The sequence below is a fragment of the Hypomesus nipponensis genome, chromosome 16 (assembly GCF_054491055.1).
Source record: "Hypomesus nipponensis isolate SF chromosome 16, ASM5449105v1, whole genome shotgun sequence".
Lineage (NCBI taxonomy): Eukaryota > Metazoa > Chordata > Actinopteri > Osmeriformes > Osmeridae > Hypomesus > Hypomesus nipponensis.
Genome location: NC_140376.1, coordinates 10,779,191 through 10,790,520, shown reverse-complemented (window position 1 = coordinate 10,790,520; position 11,330 = coordinate 10,779,191). Strand labels below are relative to the sequence as shown.

At 47.4% G+C, this 11,330-nt stretch overlaps 1 long non-coding RNA gene across 1 annotated transcript; it reads right to left on the bottom strand.

Annotated features, from left to right (window-relative positions):
* Positions 1-1,386: 1,386 nt before the first annotated feature.
* On the bottom strand, positions 1,387-3,803 carry LOC146254862 (uncharacterized). The gene is made up of 5 exons (XR_014731528.1): positions 2,643-3,803; positions 2,276-2,444; positions 1,873-2,061; positions 1,608-1,696; positions 1,387-1,441 (listed from the first exon to the last, which is right to left on the bottom strand). It is a non-coding gene; the product is annotated as an uncharacterized LOC146254862 (long non-coding RNA).
* Between the last annotated feature and the right edge of the window lie 7,527 nt (positions 3,804-11,330).

The window sequence follows — 11,330 nt, the reverse complement described above, 5'->3', positions numbered from 1 at the left end:
AAGATTCAAAGAACAATACTTGGAATGCTGAAGCAGGTTTAGAGTTAATCTATGGTTAGTAAATCTATGTTTAAACTGGTTTATAATTAATCAGAGATGTGTTGCACATCTTAATTTTAACCCTGGATTAGCTCAACTAGTTTAAACAAGGGTTAGAACACTAGTTTATGTTCAATGTCCGCCATGATGGATTCAGACGAAATGTAAACAAATTCACAATGTATTTTTAACATATACAGAACTACATAGCCCTAAATGAATGCATGCGTTCTTTTTCCTAAGCTGCTTTTTGAATAAATGCTGTTACTGATAGCTACCATTAGTTACCGTTTATACTTACCATTACGGCTATAAGCTAGCTAATCAACCCCGTCACTTTAGCCAGCTATTATAGTATGGCCCGTCTAAGCAAAAGTAGGTACCTGCAAAGCCGGAGACCCCGGAGGGCCAGAGAGCTGCAGTTTCAGGACCACAGTTTCAGGGTCGCAGTTCTAGGACCCTGACAGCGCCACCTAACGATATTTGAATGGTTTGCCAACAAGCACCTAACGATATTTGAATGGTTTGCAAAGATATTTGAATGGTTTGCGATGGTTTGCGAGAGGCAAGAAACAACGATGTCACAAGATGGCAACAAGATATTTTAATGGTTTGCGCAGATATGAAAATATGTAAAGGTTTGCGAGAGGCAAGAAAAAATAATTTCACAAGATCGCAACAACATATTTTAATGGTTTGCGCAGATATGAAAATGTTTGAATAATAAATATTGGATAATTAAAGAAATTAAAATCACATCACAAATGTACATATTTCATAGATGCCTGGAATGACTTTAAAACGTTTTCTGGGGCTTAAAACGTTTTCTAGGACTACAGAGAACCAATGTACACCCTGCAACATGAGCCTGAAGGTTTGGGGCTGCATGAGGATGCTTCCTTTGGTGTGGATGGGCATGCTAGGATGAACTGTTTTGTATTGAACATGACTCAAAACATTGACCACGTCAGTGGATCAGATCATCTTTCTTATACCTGTAAATACTACACATGCCTGTGAGTTCTGGAAAATGGAAGTTCTATTCTATTTGCTATAGCTTTTGCAGTCACTCAATCTCAACCACAAATGTGTAATGTTAGAGAAGCAAGACACAAGGACGGCTCTCAGAGCAGATTCAAGATATACATTGTTTATTTTATTTTACAACCACCCATCGACCTCCATCACCCCTCCACATCGACCTCCATACAACTTCATTCTTCAATGAGACAGACGCAAGAAAAACTAATATAAAAAAACATTATGGATATTTAACTTTTCCTGACCCTTCAATATTCAAACCCCAGATTGTGAAGTTGGTAACAGCACTACTTACTAGTTGAATGGCCTCCCTGCTGTGCGCAATTGTTTTGATATCCCCCTATCAAACTCTTCCACTTCACTGAAATAGTACAGACAATATTACTTCTAGGTAAGCATAAATATCAGTTACACTAACAAAGTAGTGTACATTAATCAGCATTAGTTAAGTGGTTGATAATAAAGGTATTAATAGTAGATGATAAAGTTGTATGGCATTATGCAGAAAATGTACATTCTCTACTTACCTCTGATGATAAACTGGTCCAGATATGAATACCTTTTCTGCATCCTGCAGCGACAGATTCTTCTGAATACTCAGGCTGTATATGATGGCCTACAGAAATTAAATGGTTAATTTTTAAACAATTAATATACACCGTTATGCCAATACAGAACCTGAAACCATTATACATAGGTCTGTACATAGATAGCAACATGAACATGATTTGTTTATATAGGCTTTGAAAGTGCCGGAGCAGGAACATGTATACTTAACATGGCTAGGCCTACCTTTGGAAATAGAACACCAAGGATGAACTGCACTTTATCTGTGAACTTCAGTTTGGTTGGTGTCTGGTTCAGCACTGCCTTCAGATAGGTAATAAGGGTGTCCTGTAGTTCCTCACTATCGAGGTAGACAGACACCTGGAAAGAGGTCTTCAGAGGAAACCAAGATGAAGGCTTTCCATTGAGTACACCCTATGGGCAAGTCAATGTACAGAAACATAAATTTTGTGGGAATTGGAATGAGTGTGGTAGTTGGTCATTAAACAACTGACATTAAATACATACATTAAAGAGAGGCAATAAATGAGCTGCATAGTGAATGATACATCTCTTGATGTTCCTCTGATGAGAAAATGTGAACATAGTCAAAGTACCACCATGGCTGGGATGGAGGGAGTTGACTGACCTGGGATGGAGGGAGTCGTCGGAGCTGGGATGGTGGTGGATATTGAATGGTGTTTTTCTTTGCACGAAGCCAAGTGCTTAATGAAGTATGGTTAGCGTGAAAGCATTGACTGGCAGTGGTAATGTAATTGTGGTTGGCAATTCAACCCCACATCTGTGAATGGTGTACCCTAAAACACAAGACATAAATATTATCAGGCCTAAATATTACTTAAGTGTCTGAATCAAATATTTGGTGAGAGCAAACAAATCAGAGAGGGACTTCTATTGATTCACTGCTCGAAAGGAATTGTTGATAACATTCGGTCTGCTTTTAATGCATTGCATTGCAACTTCACAGGATAAAAAAAAAATGTTTTTGCTTTTACCTTCATGGAAAACTGACCAGTTGAAATGGATCTCTAAATGGGTGGTGACCTTGCTCAGTTTTGATGGATGAAAAACAGTAGAGACACAGAAAGGGCAGTGTAATTCCTTGCAGCATGTGGTGCATCTTTTTATTCTGGCATGGACCTTCCCTCTTAGATGGTTATATGCATCTTCAAAGAGAGAGAGAGTAATTGGTCAAATTAAACATTGTTAGAATTGCAAAGACTTAAATTACGCCCATGCCTATTACTGAAATGAAAATACTATTTTAATTTATTAAAATGGTAAAGCTAAGAGTATTAAACACGCATTTAAACGGAATACAGTAGGCTGCAGATTTCATTTAGCTGACAGATCAAATCCACTTGCTATTATCATTTTTCATCAAGTTTTGTAAATGAGAAAAAAGAGACGAGGGACAGGGCACAACTGAAAGCCTGTTGAACGCTAAAGCAAAAACATATGCGGCGGAAGAGAGGCGTAACCAATTTCAAACCGGCGGAGGACCACCAATCAATGCTACGGATGCTCTGTCAAAGTAGATAATTGATATAATCCTGCAGCAGATTTCACCCCTCCCCAACCCCTACGACGATGACGACGCATTGGATGACAGTACAACCAAAGAAGCTCCAAGTAAGTAACTACAAACTCCAACGCCGTTGGTTGCAGCAATAACGTGACAAAAATGACGAAAGGCTATAAATTTGCCTAATAAGCATTTGTTAAAGCCTATGTATTACTTTACATACCCCTCAGATGTTTATTTAAAAATAAATAATAGCACATCATACTACACAAATAACAGTTCCATGTTCTCTTCAGTAGCCTATGGTCTCGTCTCGTCTCGTCATCTTCCGCTTGTCCGGGGATCGGGTCGCGGGGGCAACGACCTAAGCAGGGAGGCCCAGGCTTCCCTCTCCCCGGCCACTTCCACCACCTCTTCCTGGGGGACCCCGAGGCGTTCCCAGGCCAGCCGAGTGACATAGTCCCTCCAGCGTGTCCTGGGTCTTCCCCGGGGCCTCTTCCCAGTGGGACGTGCCCGGAACACCTCACCAGGGAGGCGTCCAGGAGGCATCCTAATCAGATGCCCGAGCCACCTCAGCTGGCTCCTCTCGACGCGGAGGAGCAGCGGTTCTACTCTGAGCCCCTCCCGGATGACCGAGCTTCTCACCCTATCTCCTATCTCTAAGGGAGAGCCCGGACACCCTGCGGAGAAAGCTCATTTCGGCCGCTTGTATTCGCGATCTCGTTCTTTCGGTCACTACCCATAGTTCGTGACCATAGGTGAGGGTAGGAACGTAGATCGACTGGTAAATAGAAAGCTTCGCCTTTCGACTTAGCTCCTTCTTCACCACGACGGACCGATGCAGAGCCCGCATCACTGCGGACGCCGCACCGATCCGCCTGTCGACCTCGCGCTCCATTCTTCCCTCACTCGTGAACAAGACCCCGAGATACTTGAACTCCTCCACTTGGTTCAGGATCTCCTCCCCGACCCGGAGATGGCACTCCACCCTTTTCCGGTCGATAACCATGGCCTCAGATTTGGAGGTGCTGATTCGCATCCCAGCCGCTTCACATTCGGTTGCGAACCGCTCCAGTGAGAGCTGAAGGTCACGGCCCGATGAAGCCAACAGGACCACATCATCTGCAAAAAGCAGCGACCCGATCCTGAGGTCACCAAACCGGACCCCCTCAACACCCTGGCTGCGCCTAGAAATCCTGTCCATATAGGTAATGAACAGAATCGGTGACATAGGGCAGCCCTGGCGGAGTCCAACCCTCACCGGAAACAAGTTCGACTTACTACCGGCAATGCGGACCAAACTCTGGCACCGGTCGTACAGGGACCGGACAGCCCCGATCAGGGAATCCGGTACCCCGTACTCTCGGAGCACCCCCCACATGAGCCCCCGAGGGACACGGTCGAACGCCTTTTCCAAATCCACAAAACATGTGTAGACTGGTTGGGCGAACTCCCATGTACCCTCCAGGACTCCGCGGAGGGTATAGAGCTGGTCCACTGTTCCACGGCCAGGACGAAAACCACATTGCTCCTCCTGAATCCGAGGTTCGACAATCCGGCGGACCCTCCTCTCCAGGACCCCCGAATAGACTTTCCCAGGGAGGCTGAGGAGTGTGATCCCCCTAAAGTTGGAGCACACCCTCCGGTCCCCCTTTTTAAAGAGGGGAACCACCACCCCGGTCTGCCAGTCCAGAGGCACTGTCCCCGATGTCCACGCGATGTTGCAGAGTCGTGTCAACCAAGACAGCCCTACAACATCCAGAGCCTTAAGGAACTCCGCGGTGGCAGGGCCCCTGGGGTGGACGAGGTCCGCCCGGAGTTCCTTAAGGCTCTGGATGTTGTAGGGCTGTCTTGGTTGACACGACTCTGCAACATCGCGTGGACATCGGGGACAGTGCCTCTGGACTGGCAGACCGGGGTGGTGGTTCCCCTCTTTAAAAAGGGGGACCGGAGGGTGTGCTCCAACTTTAGGGGGATCACACTCCTCAGCCTCCCTGGGAAAGTCTATTCGGGGGTCCTGGAGAGGAGGGTCCGCCGGATTGTCGAACCTCGGATTCAGGAGGAGCAATGTGGTTTTCGCTTTTCAACCACCTCGGCGACCTCGGCCCCAGAGATAGGAGGGCCCCCCCCGATGTCCCCAGACTCTGCCTCCACGTCGGAAAACGTGTTGGTGGAATTAAGGAGGTCTTCAAAGTATTCCTTCCACCGATCCAGGACGTCCCCCGTCGAAGTCAGCAGCGCACCGTCCCCACCGTATACAGTGTTGACAGAGCACTGCTTCCCCCTCCTGAGTCGCCGGATGGTGGTCCAGAACCTTTTTGAAGCCGTTCGGAAGTTATTCTCCATGGCCTCGCCGAACTCCTCCCATGCCCGGGTTTTTGCCTCCGCGACCGCCAGAGCCGCGTTCCGCTTGGCCTGCCGGTACACATCAGCTGCCTCAGGAGTCCTACCAGCCAATAAAGCCCGATAGGCCTCCTTCTTCAGCTTGACGGCATCCCTCACCTCCGGAGTCCACCACCGGGTCCGAGGGTTACCGCCGCGACATGCACCAACCGCCTTGCGGCCGCAGCTCCGGTCAGCCGCTTCAACAATGGAGGCCCGGAACATGGCCCATTCGGACTCAATGTCCCCGGCCCCCCCCGAGACATGATCGAAGCTCTCCCGGAGGTGGGAGTTAAAGCTCCTTCTGACAGAGGGTTCCGCCAGCCGTTCCCAGCAGACCCTCACATTACGTTTGGGCCTGCCAGGCCTGACCGGCGTCCTCCCCCACCATCGGAGCCAACTCACCACCAGGTGGTGATCAGTTGACAGCTCCGCCCCTCTCCTCACCCGAGTGTCCAAGACATGCGGCCTCAAGTCCGACGACACGTCTACGAAGTCGATCATCGAACTGAGACCTCGGGTGTCCTGGTGCCAGGTGCACATATGGACACCCTTATGCTTGAACATGGTGTTCGTTATGGACAAGCCGTGTTTAGCACAGAAGTCCAACAACAGAACACCACTCGGGCTCAGATCGGGGGGGCCGTTCCTCCCAATCACGCCCCTCCAGGTCTCACTGTCATTGCCCACATGAGCATTGAAGTCCCCCAGGAGGACGAGGGAATCCCCGGGAGGAGCGCTTTCCAGCACCCCCTCCAGAGACTCCAAAAAGGGTGGGTACTCTGAGCTGCCGTTTGGTGCATAAGCACAAACGACAGTGAGGACCCGTCCCCCCACCCGAAGGCGGAGGGAGGCTACCCTCTCATCCACCGGGGTGAACCCCAATGTACAGGCACCGAACCGAGGGGAAACAAGTATTCCCACCCCAGCTCGACGCCTCTCACCAAGGGCAACTCCAGAGTGGAAGAGAGTCCAGCCCCTCTCAAGGAGACTGGTTCCGGAGCCCGTGCTGTGCGTCGAGGCGAGGCCGACTATATCTAGCCGGAAACTCTCTACCTCGCGCACCAGCTCAGGCTCCTTTCCCGCCAGCGAGGTGACGTTCCACGTCCCTAAAGCTAGCTTCTGCAGCCGAGGATCAGACCGCCAAGGCCCCCGCCTTCGGCCGCCGCCCGTCTCACACTGCACCCGACCCCCATGACCCCTCCTGCGGATGGTGAGCCCACTGGAAGAGGGTCCCACGTTGTCTCTTCGGGCTGTGCCCGACCGGGCCCCATGGGAAAAGGCCCGGCCACCAGGCGCTCGCCATCGAGCCCCACCCCCGGGCCTGGCTCCAGGGGGGGGCCCCGGTGACCCGCTTCCGGGCAGGGGCAACTGGGAACCATTGTTGTGTTTCTTCATGGTTGGTTTTTTGAGCCACGCTTTGTCTGGTCTTTCACCTATGGTGATTTATTAAATTAGTTATTTCCTATGTCATTGGACTTCAAGTGACCTCAAATGCTTTGAGCATATACAGTTGTAGGTAGCCTCCTAATGTGTTTCTGTCAGCCGTATGGCTCCTCTTTAAGTTCAGAATGCCCAGGACAAAGAAGTACCACAAAAGGAGAGCTTTAAAACTATTACTTTTGATTCACATTTAAAAGTTCAAAGAATTATATTAAAAGAGAAACCAGCAGTCTTTGGCTTAGAATCATTGCCTACAGAGAAAGTCCTGTCGGGTTGCTTTCTGCTGTGTGGTCATGTGCGGTCGTCCCTTTCTGGTCCGTTCGACCCCGTCTCCTGGAACTGGTCGCCACATACACCCTCGGTTCGTTCTTGTTGGCGCCCGTCTCCTGATAGTCCGTGCGATCCTCCAGCACCGTCGCGTTGTCCTCTCCCAGGCCCGACCGTCCAACTACTGCGGCTCCCCTAGGCGATGGCCGATTGGAGGGGGTATCGAAGGATCTCGTGGTCGCTCTTGGGGGTTGTCCCCTGGTCTGCTGTTGTTGGCAGCATGTCCCCACAGCTGCTCCACGCCAAGGGCCTTGACCTGCTATGACAGCTCTTGTTTCAGTTTGCAGCACAGCAGCTCTTCATTCCAGTCGTCCATATGTTTGTGGGTTGGTCCAGCTGGTTCTTCTCTCGTTTCCATCATGGTTGCTGCGCTAACAGGAGTGGCTCTTATTGCACTTGCCTGGGCTTCCTCAGTGCCACTTCCCAGCTCCTCCTCTAGGACCCGGGCCTCTGCAGTCACTGCCTTGAAACCTTGAAGAGGCTGTCAACGCAGGTAGCGCTGTAACTCCGTTCTCACTGGACCCATCTGCATGCCAAGCACAAACTGGTCCAGTGGGGCCTCATCTTCCTCCCCCGCAGCCTGTCGGTCAAGCTGTCGCCACTTTACGTGACATTCCCTCAGCTGGAGAATGAAGTCACCCAGAAACAGACAACATTTCCAATAGGCTGACATTTCTATGTTTTTGTGTTTTGTCTAGCTGACACTATCATTGTACTGGAGCAAGGGGAGCAACATGGAAGCAGCAGCATCACCCGTGAAACCCCCTGCTAAGTACCCTAAGATTAGTTTTCACCAGGAGCTTCTCACATTAGAGAAGGAGAGATGCATGCTTGAAATAGAAAATGCAAAAAATAAAAAAGATGTCCTGTTGCTACAGAAAGAAGTCCTAACTCTTCAGAAGCAGAAGCTACTGGATTTAAGCCAGTCACGAGAATTAGAAAGATTTTTGAAGGAATTCTGAAACGGATTGTGTAATGTATTTGTATTTATTGGAGTAAAATGTTTCTTTCAATCAAATTGGCAGTCCTTTTGTCTCACTGTTCTTATTAGTTCTTCCCTGTATGGATGAGAAAGCAAGAAGCATATTAGTCAATAAGTATGGGTTAAGGTAATCTATTGTATAAGTGCACATTTCAATCAAAATATAACAATTTACTGTCAATACTGACCTTAATTACGCTGCAAAGTAGTTTTCAATCAGTGTTCTCCTGACAGCATTGCCATTTCCGTTTGCAGCATTCTGCACTTGAGCATGTTCCAGATCATCCTCACGTGGGTGCTCATCCTCCTCGGGTAGCTCATCTCCTACTCTCTTCCCAAAGTTGTACAAAACAGCTACTGCAACAATGATGGTCGGGGTAGTGTCCAGTTTTGTGCGGAGTCCCTCCTGTATACATGGAAATCTCCGCTTCCACACCCCAAACACTCTCTATTACCCCTCTTGTTTGTATGTGCGAGTAGTTGTAGTTTTTTTCTGCCTGGGTCTCAGGGTTCAAAAGTGGAGTCATCGGGTATGGGCGACATGCATAGCCATTGTCCCCCACTAGGTGTCCACGGATCTCCCCTCTCTCCAGCAGTGCACAAAGTTGACTGTTGTCAAAGATTCGGCTGTCATGTGTGGATCCTGGCCATCTTGCAACAACGTGTGTGATCTGGGCCTGGTCATCACACACAACTTGGAAATTAATTGAGCAGTAGCCCGTTCGATTCCGAAACAGTTCCCCATTCTCACTGCCTGGGTTGGTAATGGGAATGTGGGTGCAGTCGATAGCCCCAATTACTCCTGGAAAACCTGCTCTCCCATAAAATCCAGCTGTTGTCTCTCTCCTTGGTACAAAGTGAATGTACTGAGCCTTTAAACTTGCAATTGCCTTGGACACTACTGACAATTCTGCAGACTGTGGATTTATGAACTCCAAAAAGATCTCCATCAACCATCTGAAAACACCCTGTAGCATAAAATCGCAAAGCTACTAGGAGCTGGAGAAGCGGTGGCGCAGCAAAATTCCTCTCACTTCCATGCTTGATTGCTGGTCCAACCTTTCCATTTAGGTATATGACACTTTTGTAAATCTGTACCGCTGTGAAAACTCGATGTTGTCAAAGAATTCAATTGGGTTTATCTTATCTCTAATTTTCCTGCGAGGAACTCTTTCCTCTAACCCCATCCAGAGAAGATATGCAGCCATGTTGTCAATAAAACTGAGATAAACCTCCTCCAGGGGTGGTTTAAATATAACTGCTAATCCAGGTTTAGACTAGGTTTAAAATGACTGGTGCAACAGATTTAAATTTAATCTAAATTTAAATGGAAATTAAAAAGAGATTGCCAAAGGGTTAGATTTACCCGGGATTAATTGTAAACTAAGGTTAAACTAGGTTTAAAGTTTGGTGAAACTGGACAAACCTTAGTGTTTAAAATGACAATATACAATTATGTTCAAGTCTTTTATTGTCAGATGCACAGAAAAACACAAGGTCAGACTGGGCACTGAAAGTCTTAGGACAACGCAAAGCAACCTGGCATAATATAACATATTCAGAACATAGATTACACCTATGATAAGGTAAAATATAATCTCCTAAATATACAAAGATGTACAATACGGTGCACTAAACCTCTAATACACATAATGACCTATACTAACCTTATAAACCTATACTTACCTAAAGACAAGTGGGGTAACAAGTGGCTAGTGAGAAAGTGTTGAGTGTTTTGATGTCCATTCAGAAGCCTGATGGCCCTTGGAAAGAAACTATCGCCTGCTGCCAGATAGCAACGGTTTGGATGTCCAAGGAGGATTTGTCCAGGTAAGGCTACATGGTCACGAGTAATACCCGAGATGTTAGTGTCAACTTGTATCCTTCCAGTTGATCCACCGAAACTCAGTCATATTGCTTCAATATTCTCTCTTGAGTTATATAAGCATATGGATTGATTGTTTTCAACATTTATATAAAATTTTGGATTCATATATCTGGATCTAGTGGGTTTTGTGACAAATTAATCTTCCAGGAACAGCATCTAATGGCTCTAAGCAGATAACGAGAAGTGTGGAGTGAGGACGAGAGGAGAGTTCCGCCTCCTATAATTAAAGGTCTAACAAGTGGCGGCTGGTACATTTATTTCCAGGGGGGGCTACAAGTAGCCTGACGTTGTCATACTCATAATTCTAGTTAGAATATGAGTCTGAAAACTCTCCGTTGGGCTGTGACTACGGGGCATGTTTCAACCGAACGCGTAAAACAAATGCCTCTACGCTCAATTGGATAGACCTACAACCAATCAGAGCAACCTAATATGTTGTTTGTTGAAACCCAAGGGCTCTTTCGTGCCGTTGTTGATTACGTTACTGTTGATCATCTGTCCATCATCGTATAAAGCCCGCCCTGGCAATTTCATTGGTCCGACATTTTTTTGTGAGCCGAGATTAGTTGGGCTTGCAGCCAGGCTAGGCTTCAAGTATATTTAGGCTGAATCCCAATACTCCCCCTTACCCCTAGCCTAGTATCTCGCCTTGCTGGGGGGGTCTGGGGGAATGCCCCCCCCGGGAGAAAAAAATGCTATCTCAACACCAGAAAGCAGTATTTTGGTGCATTCCTAAATGTATTTAATAATTTGTCAATTGAAGTGATAAACGACCTGGTGTATTGTCTTCCCCTGGAATTTGACTGTTGCTGAATTAATAGACCAATGTTTTGTTTGTAAACATTTGGGATGCGCGCGCAATGTGGCTGCAGAAAACTGGGAAAGGATAGCATTTAAAACGGCAAAAGGACCACACGGATCATACAAATAGTTTTAAAATGACCCAAAAAGTTGAGGAGGACAGCCTTTAAGAGAGAAAGCGATTCCACATTGATCTGTCGCATCAACATTTTGATTTGGGTCACGAAAGTCTTGAAATTTGAGTGAGAATGTCTCCCGGTATAGACCGCATAGTTGAGCGGCAGCCATGTCTTCACGTCATGTCACAGTTCATAATTTAACAGTTTTACAGTCAA